We start from the raw sequence: 24,300 nt of genomic DNA, 5'->3' as shown, positions 1-24,300 counted from the left end.
CAATGTCCAAACTGAGCTTCCCATTGCCAGTTTCTGGCCCCGATCGACGTCCTGTTTCTAAAAATGAGGCAAGGTGTTGCTATGAAGCTACGGTAAATCTGTTAACATTTGAAAACTGTTCTGCAGAAGAGTGTGGGATGCCTTTCATGAATGTATGTTATATTTCCAGGAGAGATTTAAAGAGGTCAGCGAACAGTTGAGTAGTTGCAGTGCACTTCCCTGCACATAGCCTGAATGCTCTGCTATGCTCCGCTGCCCGAGTCTGTCGTTTTACACCCTGCTGCAAAGAAATTACCTACCCCTCACTTGACAAATATCACAACCTGTATTGCATTTTGGCAGCACAGCGGCTTAGCGGTTAGCACTGTTGCCTCACAGCAAGAAGGTCATGTGATCGCATCTCACCTGTGGCCTTTCTGGTTGGAGTTTGCATGTTCCCCCTGTGTTTGCATAGGTTCCCTCCATGTGCTCCGGCTTCCTCCCACATCCAAAGACATGCAGGTTAGGTGAAGTGGAAACTTTAAATTGTCCATAGGCGTGGGTTTGTCTATATGTCATAGGGCTCAAGGTGGGGTTCACCCTGGGATAGCTTGGCATCCTGTCCAGGGTGAACCCTGCCTCGTGCCTTTTGACTACTAGGGTAGCCACTACCCGCCTGACCCTGAGTTGGAGTAAGCGGATATCTCTCGGTTACCCAAGGAGCGGCTGCCTTTGGTAAGCTAGCCGTACAAAACTTTGCGAGGGAATCGGATGGCAGGCATCCTGTTTACATGGCCTACCCATCTTAACTACTGGTGGAGAAGCACAGATTCCAGGGAGGATACAACAGCCCTTTTCCTGATTACAGAGTGCGGCACCTTATCCCACCACCGGAGGCTGAGGATCTGCTGTAGGTGGCGAATGTGGAAGGACTCTTGACATGTCCTTGGTACAGTACCCAGGCCTCGTAGCCATAAAGTAGGGTAGAAATGATGACTGCATTATGCACAGCGATCTTGGTATGAACAGCAAGAGCTCTGTTTGAAAAAACATGCTCCTTAAGCCAGCCTCTTGCAACCATCTCCATCCACAGGATGAAGATGGTGCAAGAAATAAGGGTCACAGACACGAGGAACAGGTTGAAGATCACAGGTGTAAGGACGCAGCCTTGCTTGATGCCGACATTGACACTGCAGCTGGAGCTGCCTTACGAACTGTAACACTGGCAGATATCCCTGTGTGGAAATCTTTTAGCACTGCCAGAAAGGTGGAAGGGCAGCCAAACCTGTGCACAATGTTCCACAGGAGGTCGCGATTGATAGCATTGAAGGCCTTGCTGAGGCCAAGTAGAGATCTTGATGTTGTTCTGTACATTTTCCTTGAAGCAGTCGGGTGACAAAAATCATGTCAATAGTACTTTGCTTCTGCCGAAACCCACAGTAAGACTCAGGGAGAACTATGTCGACGACACTGTCAAGAAGACGGGTGAGCATACCAGCTGTAGAGAGGAGAGATATGCCACGACTAATACCGCAATCAGTCTTGTCACCTTTACACTTATAGATGGTTGTTGTCATCTTTCCATTGCTGTGGGAGACAGCTGCAGGATCAAACGTCTGTAATGAAACAATGCAGACGCTGCAGGAGTGGTTGTCCGACAAACTTAAAGACCTCAGCAGGAATGCTATGCGCCTGATGACAACATCACAGACATCATGACTCGAGCCAACCCTGACGTTGAAGTCACCCATCAGTGTGATCTTGTTGCTGTAGGGGATATTACAAAGGATGGAGCGTAAGGAGTCATAAAATCAATCCTTGGAGTCATCCACAGAGGTCATAGTGGGTGTGTAGGGTGACATAGCGACCTTTAGCTAGAGGGAGTCGAAGAGTCATAAGACATTCATCAATACCAACAGGATACTCAGGAAGCGAATGGAGAAGAGAAGTCCTGATGGCAAAACCAACGCCATGAATGCGTCTGGCATCAGCGGGGAGCCCTCTCCAGAAGAAGGTATAACCTGCGTCATCCTCAGTCAGAGAGCCTTCATCTGTGAAACTGGTTTCGCTGAGTGCGGCGACATCGATCTTGTAGCACTGAAGATCAGCAACAATCAAAGCAGTCTGCCTGCTAGGACGGCTGCTGTTGCCACTATCTTGAAGTGTATGGATGTTCCAGGTTGTGACCTATAAGAAAACTGAAAATACACAGTACATTTTGCCGAATAAAATTTACTCTGCTAAATAGAGTAAAAAAACACTCTGTTATAGAGTGAAATCAGCTCTACGTTGTCGCCGACCGAACAGTTCTCCCCCCTAAACACTGGCCCGCCGTGCCTCCACTGCGCATGCATCATTTCAGACCACAGCAGCTTGTCTGAGACAAAATTTCTTCACCCAAAGTGATCAAATGGATTAATGGGATTATTAACCCATCAGATGACAAGGTAAAACCTCTTAAATCATTCTAAAGTCAGTTTTAAGCAGAAACAAGGCCATTTTAAGCAGAAACGAGGTGATACTCTGTGACGCTTTGAAATGACCCACGCGAAGTGAATGCATCAGGTAGCAGCACGGGTAGCTCTGGCGCTCTGATCGCTTCCTCCATCTTTTATGATGAAATAAAGCTGAATTTATGTGGAAATGATTGTTGTACAAAAGCTTCAGATATCTGTCACTGAGATAGATGATGACTGGAGTGCAGATTTAAGCAGAAATGAGGTGATAATCAGTGAACCGTGGCTGATAACGAATGTGCAGTGAAGGTGGGGCTGACTGAGTTTTAGGGCAGACCATTCGGTTTGCGACACTGTCTAGTCAATGCTAGTGGCTTTACTCCAGTAAGAGTTGATTTTACACTATGTTGAGTTGAGTTAGCCCTGTGGTAGATTATATTTAACTCTATTTAGACTGGGACCAAATGTTATCCACTCACTCATCTTCAACCACTTAGTCAAATTAAGGGTCGCAGGGGACTGGAGCCTATCCCAGCAGTCATAGATCGTGAGGCAGGGTACACCCTGGATAGGATGCCAGTCTGTCGCAGGGCCACATATAGACAAACAAACACAGTCACACCCGCACCTGGGAGGGGGAGGGCAGCACGCTCACCCCGGCCCACTAACTTGACCACTCGACAAGGATTCTGGTGGCATGGAAAGATCCAGGATGACCAGCTTGATGGGAGGCTGCAGCAGCCTGCCGGACAGCCAGTCTGTCAGGAGCCGATTAACACTGGGATGCACCATGGGACATCGTTGAAATTGGAGCCTCCTAGGTCCGCTGCTGACCTAGACTAATGGATACTACCAACCCGGGTTTGTGATAAGAGTTGTCCTTCTCCTAGGTGGGCTACCTCCGAAGGGTAATGAGAAGTCTGGTTTTCAAGTGCCAGAAACTCACCTTTCACACCTCTGCCATTAGTTTTAAAACAGGCGTCGGCACGAGACGCCAAGCAGTAGGAGTTTGATGAGGAGAGGCTGTTTGAGACACAGGTCATATGGGATATGTCATGGACAGGGAGCTGCTCATTTCTCCCTCCCATCCCCCATGATGCTAACCCTTTGACCCCCAAGTGGATATAGAAAATTTAATTTCAAAATGTGGTAATGAAATAAAATCCGTAAAAAGCCATAAAATTTAAATAAAAGATGGTAGGGATGTGAATCGTTCAACAACTCACGATTCAATTTGATTCCGATTCTTGGGGTGAGAAAGAGCTCTGAGAAATAGTTATATTACTTAAAAATGTTTATGTTTAAGAAAATGCAGCTTTACAAGGTTAATCAAGTGATTCTAGATGTAAATTTACTTATCTGCTTTGCTCATTCGGAGTTGGCTGGCAGTTTAGCGAAGCGCTGGTCAGTAGTCGGCAGATACCGCTGCTCCCCTCTTTTAGCTCCGGGTGATGACGTAGCATGTGGGCTTGCAGATTTGAAGTGTTTCCGAAGTACTTGACTTTCATTTTGCAGATTTTGCACACTGCATAAGTCATGTCAAGCTCCTTCTTACGCAGCAAATAATACAATCCAAAATGCACCCAAACATTTGCCTTCAGCAAGGACGGTGCTGGCAGAATTAGCTCTTCCTCCGCCATGCTAAGCTACAGCCACTGAACTCTGCAGCTCACGAGTCTTTGATGCTGTAGTACGGAAGCTGTTGCTTGAGAAACACGCAGTAAGCAAGAAAATGTTTAAAAAATGCTTTTTAAAACTCGATTCTTGGACATTTTGGATCGATTCAGAATCGTAATAAATAAGAATCGCGATTCGGATGTGAATCGATTTTTCCCGACACCCCTAAAAGATGCATATTACCCCTATTTGCACAGATTTCAGGCAGTTATTCACTTTTGTGGGTCACAGTGTTTCATAACATCACATTTTTGAACTAGAGCCGGGCTGATATGGATTTTATAGGGGCAATATGATACCAATATTATGGTGCGTTTACACATAAATAGGACGCATTACGAATGTCATATTTGCGTCATTCTTGGCACATTCCTGACATTGTTAATGTGACTTAACGCATCTGAATATGTTTCTTAATAGTGCATGTTGGTGCGTGATATTCTTGATTTTCGTGGTGCATGTTTTTGGCTGTCAAAAAATCTTCCACCAATGTCACGCACTACCCTCATTTTGCCTCGTGTCATGGAGGTCGCAACTGAGCGTGTTCATCCGTCTTGATTAGTGGTGATTCTTAATAGAGCATGACAGTGTTCTTCTCTGACGTTCGCACAATTAAACCCTGCTGCACCGCATTCAATTTCATTGCTGCAGTATGCTAAAGAAGGACAGTGACGCTACGTCGGCTAAAAGTTTCGTTCCAGTGCTCCTCAGCACGCTCCTGCAAGGTGTTCCACCTGCTTTGGGAAAACATGCGAGATGAGAGCCGCGTGGAGCCACACATCTGGCTCTCTCCATCTCCTCCTCTCTGCCCCACTCCATGGCACAAAGCCCAACTAAGCATGCAGTCACAAAGTTCTTCTGCTTTGGATTTTGAGGAGCAAACTGGAGCGATTTGAATTGTTCAGCAGCTGATGGATGAATATGGGTGTGTGTGTGTGGAGACAGTTCGCCTCATTCACAACATGACAGAACGTAACGATGCGCTGTTACACGCAATAGCGCAGAACAGTGTGCAACAGCGCGGAACATTATTCTTGACTGTGCGTAGTGGTTCCTGATCATTCACCAGCAGCACGTGCCATTAATCGTAATGCGTGGTAACAGGTTGCAGCAGTTCCTGAGGACAGCTAATGCCTCTGCCCCGAATCATCACATTCATGATCAGCGGCCAAGAATGTATACTTCATGGCATTTGTGACTTGTCGTCGTTATGTGTAAATGCAGCATTAGGGAGTAAAACATTTTTTGTGCATATATCTATGCACAAAAAATGGCAATGATTTCTAACATTTCAGTATGAAACCCTGATAACAGATGATCCTTAAGCCTGGGTCCCACCGAATAATAAGCCATGAATAATGAGCCACGCATGGGTGTGTCAGCGATTTTTCGAAGAATGACCCACGTTTTCATCTATCACATATCCGCTATGAAGGTGCCTCTATGTGTCTCTCTGTACCCCATATGTGCCATGTAACAGCCTCTAGTGAGCCACGACTGACCTGTCATTAGAGCCTCAAATGGCTCGCATCAGCCACGTTAAGCCAAGTAGTGCCCTGATAGCGCCATGATAACGCCATGTTGGCACACGTTTAGGTATGGGTTTGGTCCAAACCTCCAGCCCTCCCACACCTGGTCCCTTTAAAGTGTGGGTTTTCAATTCACAGACTCACAGCAGCATTTAAAGATGTCACATTTTTTACATGCAGTGCAAAAATAGATGCTCCAGTACAGTCCTGCGGTTCTGCGCTAGGTTGTTGTCCACCTGTAATGCACCAGACCAGCTAGAACCAAACCAAGGGTTCCTGGACAGCCACCTCTGTGCTCCTCGCTGGCTCCACGGCTCACTGGCTTTATTTCTTCTGCGGCTTTAAACAAACATACTGTGATCCCACTTTTAACTTTGTTTGTCCGTTTATTTATGCAAAATCGCTCCTTTGCACACACGCTGCTGTTCTCCATTCATGGACAGCTGCCTCTGTGCTCCTTCTCATTGGCTTCCTTTCCATCCGTGGCTTGCTGGCTTTATTTTTTTCCTGGCTTTAAACACAGTCATTTTCACACCGTAATCCCACTTTTAACTTTGTGTTCGTGCGTTTATTTCTGCAAAATCGCTGTTTTGCATGCGGTGCTGTTCTGCATACACGAGGTGGCCGCTTTAATTATATACACACCTGTGGATCACTTTCAAATATATATATATATATATATATATATATATATATATATATATATATATACGAGGTCTGTCCGTAAAGTATAGGTCCTTTTTATTTTTTTCAAAAACTATATGGATTTCATTCATATGTTTTTACGTCAGACATGCTTGAACCCTCGTGCGCATGCGTGAGTTTTTCCACGCCTGTCGGTGACGTCATTCGTCTGTGAGCACTCCTTGTGGGAGGAGTCGTCCAGCCCCTCGTCGGAATTCCTTTGTCTGAGAAGTTGCTGAGTGACTGGCGCTTTGTTTGATCAAAATTTTTTCTAAACCTGTGAGACACATCGAAGTGGACATGGTTCGAAAAATTAAGCTGGTTTTCAGTGAAAATTTTAACAGCTGATGAGAGATTTTGAGGTGATTCTGTCGCTTTAAGGACTTTTCACGGTGCGAGACGTCGTGCAGCGCTCTCAGGCAGCGTCATCAGCCTGTTTCAAGCTTAAAACCTCCACATTTCAGGCTCTGTTGATCCAGGACGTCGTGAGAGAACAGAGAAGTTTCAGAAGAAGTCGGTTTCAGCATTTTATCCGGATATTCCACTGTTAAAGGAGATTTTTTTAATGAAAGACGTGCGGGCGGATTGCAGCGTCGGCTTGCAGCCGCCGCGACGCTCCGTCACAGGAAAAACACCTCTGCTGGAAGCCTTAAGGACAAGTTGGAACATCTCCAGCTGATAAACAATTTCTCATATACTCACTCCACTGAAAGCCATCAAAAGCCAACTGGATTTTAACAAATGGTTATCAACACGGAGGTGTTTTTCCTGTGCCGCCGCGCCGCGTCGGCTGCGTCCCGACGCGCGGACCTGTCCGCACGTCTTTCATTAAAAAAATCTCCTTTAACAGTGGAATATCCGGATAAAATGCTGAAACTGACTTCTTCTGAAATGTCTGTTCTCTCACGACGTCCTGGATCAATAGAGCCTGAAATGTGGAGGTTTTAAGCTTGAAACAGGCTGATGACGCTGCCTGAGAGCGCTGCGCGACGTCTCGCACCGTGAAAAGTCCTTAAAGCGACAGAATCACCTCAAAATCTCTCATCAGCTGTTAAAATTTTCACTGAAAACCAGCTTAATTTTTCGAACCATGTCCACTTCGATGTGTCTCACAGGTTTAGAAAAAATTTTGATCAAACAAAGCGCCAGTCTCTCAGCAACTTCTCAGACAAAGGAATTCCGACGAGGGGCTGGACGACTCCTCCCACGAGTGCTCACAGGCGAATGACGTCACCGACAGGCGTGGAAAAACTCACGCATGCGCACGAGGGTTCAAGCATGTCTGACGTAAAAACATATGAATGAAATCCATATAGTTTTTGAAAAAAATAAAAAGGACCTATACTTTACGGACAGCCCTCGTATATATATATATATATATATATATATATATATATGCTGCTCTGCTTTTAGTGGCTTCACTGGAGTTATTTTTTCCTGGGGATTTAAACACACATCCACTTTCACACAGTCACCCAAATTTTAACTTTGTGTTTGTCCAATATTGACTGAATAATCACTCTTTGTGAGCTGGCGTTCTCCCTAAATGCTCCTTTTGAAGCGTGATGAGTCACTGCCTCAGAGTGCACACACCGCGGAGCTCATGTGATCCATTAACAAGATATTAAATCAACTATCAACATCCTTTTACAGCTAGGAACTGTTTTATCAAGCTATAAAAACATTAAAAATAGTTACCTTAAGCTGTTCAAAATACATTCCATATGGAACAGGAAAGAAAGGAAAAAAGCGTCCAGATGAAACAGTCCTCTGTGATTCCAGAAGTGATTAGAGGTGTTTAAGCATCCAAGGTTTGGCAGAAAATGATTAATCCGCTACAAAATAATTATTTTATATACAGCGTCCAGCGCACAGAGCAGGTGGAATTGTGTGCGCAAGAGGGCAGCCGCTCAAAAAATAGACCCTCAGGTCCTGCATAGCTGCCAGGCGCACAGATAATGGGCTTTTAGCAGACTCGTAAGCACTACACAGATGCCTCTAAGTCGTCGTAGTAACTCGTACACAAACTGCCCCACGCTGTTGTTGCTAAATTTTGAACATCTTGAAATTAGCGCCACGCTCAGAGCCTCGTTAACTGAAGATAATGCCTCTAAGAGCCACTCAGAGCCACCATTCTCCCACGATAGTTGAAGAAACCCTCTTGTAGCAAAGAAAACATGCTGCGTGGCTCATTATTCATCCTTCATTATTCGGTGGGACCCAGGCTTTACGCCTCAGACTGGTAGTTGCTTTGAGTGCCATGCAGCATTTGCATAAAATAGATTGCTTGTCTATATTGGCCCCACCTAGGTGGTGGCATAGAGACCACTTGTCTCTTGTTGCTATAAAGAGCCCACTGTGATTGAAAATGGCAGCTGTTCCTTTTCCTCTGTCTCTTGCAGCTAATGTGACCAAGGGGTTAGGAAGGTCTCAGCCATGTTTGACAGCATTGTAGACAATGCAGTCAGAGCACACTCTGCAGGACAAGCTACATAATGACACCATTTCCAACAGTCAAAAGTTGTTCTGCATTGCTTATTGAGTAAAATAAAGGTTTTCATATTGGCAAAAATGAAGCCAGTACCAGTATGTTCATGAAAGGCTCACATAGCTGCTATCAGTCTTTCATGAACATATTGGTATAGGCTTATATTATTATATTATCTGCCAACCAGTATATCAGCATATCGGTTCACAATTTTCCTGATTGGTTACTACATTCTATGACACTACTGTTACCACAGATTACATGTTTTCTTGTCCCTGTTGGGTATATGATTTTTTTTTCTTTTTTTTTTCAGCCAGAAATGTGCACAATTGGTGTAAGGAATTGGCAATAGGAAACCAGCTTAAGAGTGTTTTTTGGTCCTCAAATATTAATATCTGTTTTTAAGCCATACTGTAGCCTACAATACCTTCTTGAAATCTGTATAATGTCATATCTTTAAATGTTAAAAAATAAATCAACTTTCACATCTTAATGTGAAACTGTTTGATGGGTCAGGTCTGGGAGCATGTGCGTGGACAGCTGCATACAACATAGTACAGAGCTGCAGGGAGTCCTGGATGGCAACCATCCTACAGACACCTGTTCATCCCCCCTTCCATAAGTAACTACCTACCTGCTGGAGCCAGGTGAAATGTGGGTGCCTCATTGAGCTTCTCCAGTTGCTGGATTCCTTTGTACTGAGCCACCCGTGCACTAGATCATGCATAGAGAAACACGCACAAGCCCTCATAATGCATGTGGATTGATGAATGTGAGGCATCGTTGTAAAGCGCTGTAAGCATCTGCTTCAGATGAAAAGGCATGATAGAAATGCAGTCCACTTATCTAGATGAAGGAGCAGAGCACAGAAAAAAGTTTAATATTGCAAATTAACATTTATTCAGCAAAAATATGAATACAATATTTTTGTTTTTCATGCACTGGAGTAAAATATTTAATACTAATTGTATACATGGACAAGCTTTGTTCTGTCAAATTTTGTTCACAGATTTGTCAAAATCTGCCTTAGTGAACACTTTGCATTTGCCAAAATAATCCATCCACTTGGCAGGGTGAACAGAAGTCTCATTTCACTACCATATGATGTCTCGTTGAATGAGCCAGTTGAGCAGTCTCACAACTGCAGACTACACGTAACCATGTCAACCAAATACTGCCACATCTGGCTTCTTCGCCTAATGAAAACTCTTTTTCTAAGGTCAATTTCATATTTTATAGTGGCCCTTTATTGTGACTAGTCCAAGACACACATGCAATAATCATGCTGTTCAGCATCTTGATATACGTACCACACCAGTCAGGCGGATGGAATGTTTTAGCAATGGTGAAGTTCTCACTAATGCAGATTTCAACAAATTTAAGAAAAAAAATGGAAAAATAAACGTTTGTGTTCTTAGATCTTTTAATGTGATTGAAAACTGAAGTGTTGAATTTGTTTTATGTTGAGTATAGTTTGCAATGTATACAAATAATGTGCACTTAATACGCAAAGTACTTTCTATATTTTTATCATTGGACATGTTTGCTTGAATATTCAGTTGTATAAATGCTGCTTCCCTTATTTAACCAAAGGATGCATGAAATATTTTTATGAATGAGACTTTTTTGCCCACCACTGCCATCTAGTGGCTGTTTTGACAATAAATATTTGTTTAAAAAGTAATCTGTTTTACCTCATTGAATCAAGAAATAACTATTAATTGACTAGCATAAATGTCACTGAGAGTTTTCTTACTGTACTGTAATATATACAGTATATCAGTAAGTATGTGAGTTCTGGATTTGAATTCAGTTTAGTGGGAAATACTTTGGAATGTGAAGGTTGCCACTTGCTCAGGTGTTGGAGAGAAGAAGCACAGTCTTTTGTTCAATGAGGTACTGTGCATCTGTGTTGTCATCTGCCAAAAAAAAAAAAAAAAGGTGGGGGGGCTGAAAATGACCAAAATGGCAACAAAAGCCAAATTTATACTTCATCAAGGTCACTGCAGGTCAACAAACACATGTCAGTTTATGTAAATGAGCCAGTATTACCTGAAAGTGTTTTGTCAGGACACACTGTTCGCTGCTGTCCATCACTTGAAGACTTCATTTCCATTGGTCTTCATCATAATCCTGCTACCTTGACCTGATAACGGTATATTCAGTGCGAGTTCAAAACCAGGACAAAAACAAAGGGGAACTAAACACTAATTACTTCTGTGCTTGATGCAGGATAGCCAAGTTATTAATTTTTTTCCTCTGCATATTTCAAAGAGGTCTCCAGGCACTGTACCCTTTGGGTTTTGTCTTTAAGGCTCAAGGAGTATTTCGCTAATTGGCAGAAAATAGTCCACTTCAATTAGAACATGGTACACAAGGCTCTGGCCAAATGTTTACTAAAGCCAGATTATACAAGCAGACCTGTTATGTTCAAAATTAAACCAGAAAACTATTCCTGGAAAGTAAACAATAATGACAGTGATTTGTTTCTACTGGTATACGTGTACTGATGCAAAAGCAACCTTAAATTGCAATTATGGCCCACAAGGAGCCTGGTGAGTACCAAAACAAAATATCAGTGTAGTTTTGTCTGCAATGTTCTACCAAACATAAAAAACTATATACTGGTCATATAATTAGAATACAATGAAAAAGTTGATTTATTTCAGTAATGCCACTCAAAAAGTGAAACGTGTATATTATATTCATTTATTACACTCAGACTGATATATTTCAAATGTTTATTTCTTTTAATTTGGATGATTAGAACTGACAACTAATGAAAATCCCAAATTCAGTATAACAGAAGATTAGAATATTAATTTAGACCAATACAAAAAAAAAAAGGATTTCTAGAAATGTTGGCCAACTGAAAAGTATGAACATGAAAAATATGAGCATGTACAGCACTCAATATGTAGCTGGGGCTCCTTTTGCCTGAATTACTACAGCAATGCGGTGTGGCATGGAGTCGATCAGTCTGTGGCACTGTTCAGGTGGTATGAGAGTTCAGGTTGCTCTGATAGTGAATTGAGATACTGAATTTGGGGTTTTCATTACTTGCCAGTTATAATCATTGAAATTAAAAGAAATAAACACTTGAACTATATCAGTCTGTGTGGAATGAATGTACACATTATACAAGTTTCACTTTTTGAATGAAATTAATGAAATAAATCAACTTTTTCATGATATTCTAAATATATGACCAGCACCTGTATATCAATACACAGTTGTGTTCAAAATAATAGCAGTGTGTTTAAAAAAGTGAGTAAAGCTCAGAATCCTTATAATTGTTTATTTTCAAACACATAAATGCATTGGAAACACTGCACATTACATACACTCAAAACATGAAACATTTTTCAAATTTGTTAATTTACAGACGTGAAGAGAAAGCAATACCAGGCTGTTCAAAAAAATTTAATATATAAAGTGAAAAATGCTTGAAGACTTAGCTTTTCTGTGAATCAGTGAACTAATATTTAGTTGTATAACCACTGTCTCAGAACTGAGTCACATCTGTGTTGCAAATCGAGCAACTTCTGGGACCTGTGAACAGGTATTCCAGCCCAGGAGGAGTGGACTACATTCCACAATCTGTATTTCTTGGTTTTGCCTTAGAAACAGCATTTTTATGTTTTCTAATGGATTAAGGTTTGGGGATTGGGCTGGCCACTCCATAACGTTAATCTTGTTCTGGAACCAAGATACTGCTCGCTTGCTGGTGTGTTTGGGGGTCGTTGTCTTATTGAAACACATACTTCAAGGGCATTTCCTCTTCGGCATAAAGCAACATGAGCTCTTCAAGTATTTTGATGTATTCAAACTGATTCGTGATCCCTGGTACATGATAAATAGGCCTGACACCATAGTATCCCCATATCATGATGCTTGCTCTACCATGCTTCTGTTATGGTTAGAGGTCCGGACCGGTACTTTGTGATAAACTCAAATGCTGGGAGCAAGGAACAGAACTGGTGGGGAAGGAAAAGATGTTTATTTACAATAATGGACAAATGATAATGCTGTGCTGGGGATGCCTGCAGAGTGGAGAGTCAGCCTGCTCGTGGCGGTGGAAATTAGGGAGCTGCACATTCCCGAACCAGTCTTGTAAGAGAACTGAAATCCAGGAATATAGGGTACTGGAGCTGGGACCAGGTGGGATGCACAGAGCAGAGAACAGCAACTAGGAGAACAGAGGAAAGAGGAGGTGAGTGATTGCACTCGTAACACTCAAATTTCAAATCAAATTTATTAATTTATATAGCGCCAATTCACCACGAACTCGTCTCAAGGCGCTTCACACAACATAAAACAACAACAACAAAGAAAACTGAATTAAAAATTTAAAACAATAAAAAGATGACCATAAAAGAATATAAGAATAAAAACACATCATAACACTAATGATAAAACAGGGAAAACAAATGAGTCTTTAAACCTGACTTAAAAGTCTCCACAGTATCAGACTGCCGAATGTGTGCCGGGAGATCGTTCCACAGAGCTGGAACATGGTAGGAGAAAGCTCTGTGACCTGCAGACTTTTTATTCACCGTGGGAACACACAGAAGTCCTGCACCCCGAGAACGCAGGGCCCGAGCTGGTACATAGGGGCTTACCAGGTCAGCCAGATAGGGAGGTGCAAGTCCGTGAACAGTTTTATAAACTAATAACAGTACTTTAAAATCTGATCTTGCAGCAACTGGAAGCCAGTGCAGAGACGCCAAAACGGGTGTAATGTGGTCAAACGTTTTGCTTTGTGTCAAAAGTCTGGCAGCAGTGTTTTGAACCAGTTGAAGACCCCTAATCCTGGACTGCGGTAAGCCAGAAAATAGAGCATTACAATAGTCCAATCTAGAAGAGACAAATACATGAATCAAAGTCTCAGCATCAGCCATAGACAGGATGGGACGAATCTTCGCTATATTTTGCAAATGGAAGAAAGCAGTCCTCATAATGCCTCTAATGTGGAGATCAAAGGACAACATAGGATCAAAAATTACTCCAAGGTTCCTCACTTTATCCGTATGATGTATAACACACGAACCTAAGCTAAGTGCTAGCTGATCAAATTGATGCCGATACCTCGCTGGACCAAGAACCATAACTTCAGTCTTATCAGAATTTAAAAGTAGGAAGTAGGAACACTGAAGTCTTTAACAACAAACAGTTCACTGAAGGCTTAAAACAGGAATGTTCACAGTCTAGAAAATAAGATTTGTTGTTCAGGAATTGTTCACAGTTCATAAATATCTTCAGAGGTCAGGTGCTGCTGGTCTTGTGACGCAGTTACAATTAAACAGGACTTGACTTTAGAAATGACTTGGAAGGTTCTTAGTAGTTCAATATGAGAGTTCAAACAGTTCTTGGAAACAGTTCATGGTACTAGTTCTAGGAACAGTTCTTGGAAACAGTCCTTAGTCATGCAGAGTCACATACAGGAGCAGGGTGAGAGTGGGATCTCACAGAACATGAAGGAACTTAACTGAAGCATGGCAGAGCTACGCGCTCTGTACCTGAGAGCCGGAGAGTTCCAAAGTGACGTTGTGCAGAATGTGGCGTGGGAGCCACGCGGGAGAGTGTCTGGAGACACCAGAGAAATCACCGAGCTCTAATACGGAAATTAGAGTTGGCCAGGTTATATTGAAATGAGCTGCGGAGAGCTCAGATGTCAAAGCGCATGGAAGCGGCAGGAAAGACGAGGTCAAGGTCATGGAAGCTTCAGCAAGAATCTGGCAGTCAATGAGCAGAAAACCTGGGTTTAAGTAACCTGCTGCTGATGAGCCGCTCATGGGCATCAGGTGTGTGTCGATGATGAGCAGCAGGTGTTCTTCGGCTCTGAGTGTGCCATCTGGGTGAAAAACTCACAAACTACACAAGGTTAAAAACAGACAGGAAAGTGAGGCAAACAGAGGCAGCCCACAACAGCTTCACTGTCTTCACAGTGTAGTGTGGCTTGAATTCGGTTTTTGAGGGTCATCTGACAAACTGTTTGCGGCCCCTGGACCCCCCCCCCCCCCCCCCCCAAAAAAAAGCAATGCTGAAAACTACAAGAGATGACTTCAGGCTGTTGTCCAGCAAAAAGGACATACAGATTAGCTGTTAGTGTCAGGAGGGCTAATAATTTTGACCTTGGCAGTGATTGGTTTTTGTGAAATAATTTTGTTACTGTGTGCAAAGTAAAATAATTTAAGAATCCAAAATAAAATGAGGATGTTTAGAAATGCTTTGTTGAAGATTCATTACAAAACCAAACATGACCAGTTTTGTATTTCCTGAAAGAAACAGTTATCAAGTTCCAAATGAGTTACAAATCTTGTTTTGAAATTATAAACAAAACTAACTAGATATTTTAAAGTTATACTTCTCATGGCAGCACATAGTCAGTTCCTAGGAGCACTCTGTAACAAATAATTGTAAAAACCTGATTCAGTCCAGCCCAATTTTCTTTTAAACAGCGGAGGACCATTTAAAAGAAAGTATGCAGGTTCATCATCTGCAAGAGAATATTTTTAAAGGCGCAAGCGTACCACCATTTTCACTTATTTATCTGAGGTTATAATGTGTAGCTATTTAACAGCTTTTTAATTCTTGATTTTGTATTTATATTTTTATGCATATTACATTTGCCTAAACCTTTGCAAAGTGCTTTACAAAATGGATACATGTAAATATGGAATCAATCAAGAGCTCTCACAATTAAAAATTACTGCCATTGATACTACTACTTTATAACTACATATGAATGCAATTTGCACTTATACACATTTATCATTACATTTATATCACTACTATTTGTTTGTTATTATAATTATTTATTCATCATTAATGAGCATTTCATTTTAAAGTTCGTCACTGTCATGTTTTATGGACCACTGTGGAAATGCCCACACTACTATTGTAATATCCAAGTATTTTTAAACATTACGAAATTCATTCAATCAGTCAATTAGTGCAAGACATGGCACCAATAAAGCTCAGGACAACTCAACGTTTGACCGTTTGCTGCCATCTTGTGGTAAAACGTGGCATGACAGCCTTTCAACTGATGTGACAGAATGAGGCATTGAAAACCCCATGCAGGGATTATGGGCACCATGCAAGCCAAAATTCTACATAATAACCATAGCATAACAACATAACGCTGTTTGATGCACATTTTCCTCTACTCGCACCCATCTTGTGTGTTTTTTTTAAGAGCTGAATTAACATGTGAATTTCTCCACTGTGAGAACAATAAAGTCTTATCAATACGCCAAAACACTGGGACCACATGTCTAACACTGTGTAGACCCCCCTTTTGCCACCAAAATAGCCCTGATGTGTTAAGCCATTGACTCTACTAGACCTTTCTATCAAAACCAACATAACCTTTTCTAGCAAGTTGAGCTGTGGGATCGCCTCTTGGATCCGGCCTTCACTCCCCATGCACAACAATGAGCGTTAACCGCCCATGAGCCTGTCGTTGGTTTACTGGTTTTCCTTCCTTGGGCTACTTTTGCTAGGTACTGACCACTACAGACCGGGAACATCCCACATGATCTTCAGTGTTGGAGATGCTCTACTTGGTTATTGAGCCATCATCATTTCGCCCTTCTCAAAGTCACTTAAACCTTTACATGTCCCCATTTTTCCTGTTTCCAACACATCAACTTTGAAGCCCCCGTCACACACAGCAAGAATGTGCAGGAACCAGACCGAAACAGCAAATATCATAATTGGATGCAGTTGGGAGGAAAAGAGGCATGGTCAGCTGTGTCAGAACACATCCAGATTACCTCGTCACACCTGCACGATGGCATCCAAAGTGTATGTAGACAACACGTAGATGACACAGACTGCTGTCAGACGGCCATCAAAAGGTGCTGAAGACTGCCCGATGTCCAAATGTGTGGATGGCAAACATGGGACCAGAGCAGGAAGGAGCACATCTCCTGATGACACTTGTCTTATTTAGTCAGAGTCCAAGACAATGCAAACTTTTTTATTTGGTGGAATTACACACATGCACATATGTAGAGCAGAGAGTTTGTAGCAGATAATAAAAAGAAGATAATTGTATGCACATGAGATTCTTTTGGCAGATTGTTGGGAGCTGTGGTCGTGGTTATTTTTTGTGCTTTAGAATGGAACTGTAATGAAACAATTTGTCTCTTCATTTATATTCTAGGTTACTCAAGGACACTGCTCCTCTATGCCCCCCGTCTCATTCTCTCTTTCTCCCCTGTCCTCTCACAGAGGAGCTACCACCAATGTTAACAGAAGGAGAATGGACTGCACTTAGGACAGGCAGTGAAATTTCATAACACTGATAAAAGTAGCAGCTCCTGAGTAGGACTCTGTTCCCTTCGTGTGCACCAAAAAGCCATTTAAAAGTTTCACATCATTTGTAAAACATGCCATTCCGCGAACCAATATCCATTTAGGTAGACTTTCACACGGCAATTTGAGGAACTGTTTGTAGTTCAGCCAGCTGTTTACTGGTGGTGATAAAATTTTATTTTAGGAAGTTATACTCTTAGTGTCCTGTGGCATGGAGCAACAGTGCGTTTTTAAATAATATATTTATGTGCTGAATAAAGACAGAAGTAACAGCAGTACATAACAGAAGTTAGTAAGCTCAGCATTTTATTTTCAAGATGTTGATTTCATAACATTTTATTTTTACAAGACATTTACGAGATCCCTGTTTGTCACAATAACCAAAGACAAAGAAATGTATAAACACCCAAGAGAAGTTAACAGCAGGCAAAACAAAGAGGATTATTACATGATTTGAGTGGCGTGTAGAATAATTGATACTTTTTCAATTTACAAATTACATAATCAAAAATAATCATGAAGGGAAAATCAGAAATTTTGATGAATAGTAATTGATTTAAAAATATTCTTGTGTATAATGTGTGATGTAACAGGAGTTCTGTCTAAATTGCTGAGGGCGGGATTTTGACCATTACATTTTGGTGAATTGACGTAAGCTGCAGAAGACCATTTTGTGAAAAACAGCAAGTCAGTGACAGTGTTATAGCCTTATTTCAGTTTTTTTTTAATTGGTTGGATGACGCAAGCACCAAATTAGGCACAAATACTAATTCGACATTACTCTTTTGAAAAAACAGAGTACCCACTTGAATTTTTAATAGGCGGCCAGGTAGGAGTCAAAATTTTAAAATGCTCCAATCAGATAAGGTACAGTAGTGTTCAGAATAATAGTAGTGCTATGTGACTAAAAAGATTAATCCAGGTTTTGAGTATATTTTTTATTGTTACATGGGAAACAAGGTACCAGTAGATTCTCACAAGTCCAACAAGACCAAGCATTCATGATATGCACACTCTTAAGGCTATGAAATTGGGCTATTAGTAAAAAAAAAGTAGAAAAGGGGGTGTTCACAATAGTGTGGCATTCAGTCAGTGAGTTTGCCAATTTTGTGGAACAAACAGGTGTGAATCAGGTGTCCCCTATTTAAGGATGAAGCCAGCACCTGTTGAACATGCTTTTCTCTTTGAAAGCCTGAGGACAATGGGACGTTCAAGACATTGTTCAGAAGAACAGCATAGTTTGATTAAAAAGTTGATTGGAGAGGGGAAAACTTATACGCAGGTGCAAAAAATTATAGGCTGTTCATCTACAATGATCTCCAATGCTTTAAAATGGACAGACACGCGTGGAAGAAAATGGAAAACAACCATCAAAATGGATAGAAGAATAACCAGAATGGCAAAGGCTCACCCACTGATCAGCTCCAGGATGATCAAAGACAGTCTGGAGTTACCTGTAAGTGCTGTGACAGTTAGAAGACGCCTTTGTGAAGCTAATTTATTTGCAAGTCCCTCTGTTAAATAAAAGACGTGCTGAAGAGGTTACAATTTGCCAAAGAACACATCAACTGGCCTAAAGAGAAATGGAGGAATATTTTGTGGACTGATGAGAGTAAAATTGTTCTTTTTGGGGTCCAAGGGCCGCAGACAGTTTGTGAGACAACCCCCAAACTCTGAATTCAAGCCACAGTTCTCAGTGAAAACAGTGAAGCATGGTGGTGCAAGCATCATGATATGGGCATGTTTCTCCTACTATGGTGTTGGGCCTATATATCGCATACCAGGTATCATGGATCAGTTTGGATATGGCAAAATACTTGAAGAGGTCATATTGCCTTATGCTGAAGAGGACCTGCCCTTGAAATTGGTGTTTCAACAAGACAATGACCCCAAGCACACTAGTAAACAAGCAAAATCTTGGTTCCAAACCAACAAAATTAATGCCTTGCAGATGTGAAGAAATCATGGAAAACTGTGGTTATACAACTAAATACTAGTTTAGTGATTCACAGGATTGCTAAAAAAGCAGTTTGAACATAATAGTTTTGAGTTTGTAGCATCAACAGCAGATGCTACTATTATTGTGAACACCCCCTTTTCTATTTTTTTTTTTACTAATAGCCCAATTTCATAGCCTTAAGAGTGTGCATATCATGAATGCTTGGTCTTGTTGGATTTGTGAGAATCTACTGAATCTACTGGTACCTTGTTTCCCATGTAACAATAAGAAATATACTCAAAACCTGGATTAATCTTTTTAGTCACATAGCACTACTATTATTCTGAACACTACTGTAGGTAAAGGTATTGTCTGATCATAAAGATTTCAAAAAGGTATAGTTTGAACCATCTATGACTGAATTCCATGGAGTTATGGGGTAAAACATCTCAAAAATGGTGAGAAAGGTCCATTTCAGTTTGTACAGGGGTCAAAAGTTAAAGTTGCTCCAAGTTTGGTAAAAAGTGATGCAAGTTATTGGTTGAGCTAATAGGATTAATAAATGGAATCGGTTGACTGTGTTGAGTGCTTGGTCTGCAAAGTAAAGATTAAACAATGTCGATGTTCATTAATTCTATGACGTGACATACAGTATGTTATCTAGTAAATGGTACGTAAGTAAAGTAACGTGATAACTAAGCATGACACATGGTGCAAACTATTCATTTTTAAAACCCTATTAAATCATCCAATAATTTGCATCGCTTTTTTTTTTTTTTTTACAAAATTTAGAGTAACTTTAACTTTTTGACCTCTGTACAAACTGAAATTGAACTTTGTCACCATTCTTGCTGTTTTTACCCCATAACTCCAGAACATTCCATCACAGATAGTCCTAACTATACCTTTTTAGAATCTTTGTGATAAGCCAAATAATGTGGTATAGTTTTCAATATGATTGGAGCATCTTTTAAGCCCAGGACATTCTTGTTGTGAAGCAACAGTGTTGACCACTAAGCCACCGTTCCACTCCTTAGTCAGACTCCTAAGTACAAAACTTAAACCAAAAACTACAAACTTAAATTAGACAGTACAGTATTTGATTCTAAAGCCTAAATATACAATCCTTTAGCAACAATCAGGCAGTCTTAAAATGTTTTTTTTTTTTTTTTTTTTTTGGACTGTTTTGTTAATAAAAGCATACTAAACTAAATTACAATTTTAAACATTTTTGCAATTTTAGACAAGTGCACCAATTTTCTGAATCAACATTCTAAACCGTTCTGGTGTTTCAATAATTTGAAACACTAGAACTTGTACATTTTTTGTGTTTTTGTTTTGAATTATTTTTGATTAGATTTATTTTGGATGTCAAGTAAATGTTTGGATGTTGTTTGGATTTCAAGTAAACAGTTGGACAACTGTTTACTTGATGCCCTGGGACAGACTGGCGTCCTGTCCAGGATATACCCTGCCTCATGCCCTCTAACTGCTGGGATAGGCTCCCAGCAGTCACTGCCTGCAGGTTCTGTCACCTCGGAATTGAGACTGGAAGTTCCTCTGCCTGCGCAGAAGAGTGAAATCTTTAAAATGTCAATACATGGTACATTTAATGGTACATTTTCATATATTTTCATTCTGTTAATTATAACGTAGTGTTCCCCTCATCAGCAAACATATATACGAGGTATCTTATAAAACCGGCAGTTTTATAAAAAATAAAAAAAAAACTATATGGATTTGATTGACATGCGATTACACCAATCATGCTTGAACCCTCGTGCGCATGCGTGAGTTTTTTCACGCGTGTCGGTGATGTCATTTTCTTGTGGGCAGGCCTTGAGTGAGATGTGGTCCCGCCCTCTCGGCTGAATTCCTTTGTTTCACACGCTGCTCAAGACAGCGCGCATTGCTTTATCAAACTTTTTTCTGGACCTGTGAGGAATATCTGAGTGGACGCTATTCGAGAAATTCAGCTGGTTTTCGGTGAAAAGTTTAACGGCTGATGAGAGATTATGGGGTGTTTCTGTTGCTGTAAGGACTTCCCACGGAGCGGGACGTCACGCAGCGCTTCCAGGCGCCGTCGTCGGTCTGTTTCAAGCTGAAAACATCCTAATTTAAGGCTTAATTCATGCAGGACGTCGTGAGAGAACAGAGAAGATTCAGAAGAGGCCGGCATGAGGAGTTTATGCGGACATTCCACTGTTTAAGGACATTTTGTAATGAAAGACGTGCGCGCAAATTCGCCGAGTCGTTTCCGTGACGACTCGGTGAATCTGTGTGCGCCGCGACAGGAAAAACACCTCCGTGTTGAAAACCATTTGTAATATTCAGGCGGCTTTTGATGGCTTTCAACAAGTGAGTAACTGAGAAATTGTTTAACAGCTTGGGCATGTTCCAACTTGCCCGTTAAGGTTTCCAACGGAGGTGTTTTTCCTGTCGCGACCCTCCGCGGTTGGGTCCAGCCCGACATGCGACTCTGCCCGCACGTTCTTTCATTACAAAATGTCCGTTAACAATGGAATGTCCGAATAAACTCCTCATGCTGACTTCTTCTGAAAGTTCTCTGTTCTCTGACGACTTACTGGGTCAACAGAGCCTGAAATGTGGAAGTTTTCAACTTGAAACGGCGAGACGCTGCCGCCTTGAAGCGCAGATCGCCATCAGGCGCCGTGGGCCGTCCTTAAAGCGACACTACCAGACCAAAATCTCATCAGCCGTTAAAATTTTTACCGAAAACCAGCTGAATTTATCGAATGGTGTCCACTCAGTTGTGCCTTACAGTTTTGAAAAAATTTTGATCAAACAAAGCAGCAGTCTCTGAGCCATTCCTAAACAATGAAAAAAACGACGAGAGGGTGGGTGACTCCTCACTCAAAGACTGTCCACAGGCGAATGACGTAACCGACAGGCGTGGAAAAAACTCTTGCATGCCCACGAGGGTTCAAGCATGTCTGATGTAATCACACGTGATTCAAATCCATATGGTTTTTGAAAAAAATAAGGTCCGATACTTTTCTAATAGACCTTGTATAACCATGATTTGCTTTTCAAATGTGACATGGACTTCCTTCCTGATCAGCAGTGAGAACGTCTCACTTCTCTGTTCAGCAGGCCTGATTCATCGAACACACACACACGACCCACTCGCTGTACCCATATATATATACGTGGGCTGTCAATAAAGTAACGGTCCTTTTTATTTTTTTCAAAAACTATATGGATTTCATTCATATGTTTTTACGTCAGACATGCTTGAACCCTCGTGCGCATGCGTGAGTTTTTCCGCGCCTGTCGGTGACGTCATTCGCCTGTGAGCACTCCTTGTGGGAGGAGTCGTCCAGCCCCTCGTCGGAATTCCTTTGTCTGAGAAGTTGCTGAGAGACTGGCGCGTTGTTTGATCAAAATTTTTTCTAAACCTGTGAGACACATCGAAGTGGACACGGTTCGAAAAATTAAGCTGGTTTTCAGTGAAAATTTTAACGGCTGATGAGAGATTTTGAGGTGATTCTGTCGCTTTAAGGACTTCCCATGGTGCGAGACGTCGCGCAGCGCTCTCAGGCAGCGTCATCAGCCTGTTCAAGCTGAAAACCTCCACATTTCAGGCTCTATTGATCCAGGACATCGTGAGAGAACAGAGAAGTTTCAGAAGAAGTCGGTTTCAGCATTTTATCCGGATATTCCACTGTTAAAGGAGATTTTTTTAATGAAAGACGTGCGGACGGGTCCGCGCGTCGGGACGCAGCCGACGCGGTGCGGCGGCACAGGAAAAACACCTCCGTGTTGATAACCATTTGTAAAATCCAGGCGGCTTTTGATGGCTTTCAGTGGAGTGAGTATATGAGAAATTGTTTAACAGGCAGGACATGTTCCAACTTGTCCTTAAGGCTTTCAACAGAGGTGTTTTTCCTGTGGCGGAGCGTCGCGGCGGCTGCGTCCCGACGCGCGTACCCGTCCGCACGTCTTTCATTAAAAAAATCTCCTTTAACAGTGGAATATCCGGATAAAATGCTGAAACCGACTTCTTCTGAAACTTCTCTGTTCTCTCACGACGTCCTGGATCAATAGAGCCTGAAATGTGGAGGTTTTCAGCTTGAAACAGGCTGACGACGGCGGCTGAGAGCGCTGAGCGACGTCTCGCACCGTGGGAAGTCCTTAAAGCGACAGAATCACCTCAAAATCTCTCATCAGCCGTTAAAATTTTCACTGAAAACCAGCTTAATTTTTCGAACCGTGTCCACTTCGATGTGTCTCACAGGTTTAGAAAAAAGTTTGATCAAACAACGCGCCAGTCTCTCAGCAACTTCTCAGACAAAGGAATTCCGACGAGGGCTGGACGACTCCTCCCACAAGGAGTGCTCACAGGCGAATGACGTCACCGACAGGCGTGGAAAAACTCACGCATGCGCACGAGGGTTCAAGCATGTCTGACGTAAAAACATATGAATGAAATCCATATAGTTTTTGAAAAAAATAAAAAGGACCGTTACTTTATTGACAGCCCACGTATATATATATATATATATATATATATATATATATATATATATATATATAAAAACCACTTTACAATCGTGCCGTAAGGTGACGCTTCAGTCTGAAAGGGGCCTTAGCAGCCTGCCACCCTCCCCCACCGTCACGACAGAGTTTCACGGCATCAGGGGGGTGGAAGTCATCAATCAAATTTTGACAGGTTCAATGGTTGTGGGGTGGGTGGTCGAGGAGTAACCGGATGGGGGCATGGCCGGAAGTCAATCATATCTTATCAATTAAATTTTGACAGAATATGGGTGAGTGAGTGTCTCTCTCTCTCTCTCTCTCTCCCGTGGGCAGGAAAAGTAAGGACTACAGCAAGCTAATTAACTTGACCTTCACCCAAATGACTGACCTCTAGCTGACCTTACCAGGGTAATTTGGGAATCCTTCTAAGTGTGTGCCACATTTGATCCAAATTAGGTTAAAAATGAAATTTTTCAAACCTTGACCTTCACCAGAATGTGTTCTTTAAGGGAAATTTTTTGGTTAACCTTCATTGACACACCAAGTGTGGTTGAAAACAGCAAAAAGGAGGCAGATATGACCTTAATCTGGCTGATTAATTATTGAAGTCATCTTAATACAGGGGCGGTCCCGGAGGCGGGCCGACCGGGCATCGCGGTGGGGGGGGTGGCACGACCGTGCGAAAAAAAAAAGGTAAAAAAAAAAAAAAAAAAAAAAACGGGG

Source organism: Thalassophryne amazonica, chromosome 6, assembly GCF_902500255.1.
Source record: "Thalassophryne amazonica chromosome 6, fThaAma1.1, whole genome shotgun sequence".
Taxonomy (NCBI): domain Eukaryota; kingdom Metazoa; phylum Chordata; class Actinopteri; order Batrachoidiformes; family Batrachoididae; genus Thalassophryne; species Thalassophryne amazonica.
The sequence above is the reverse complement of the archived record's forward strand: the minus strand, read 5'-3'. Positions refer to the sequence as shown.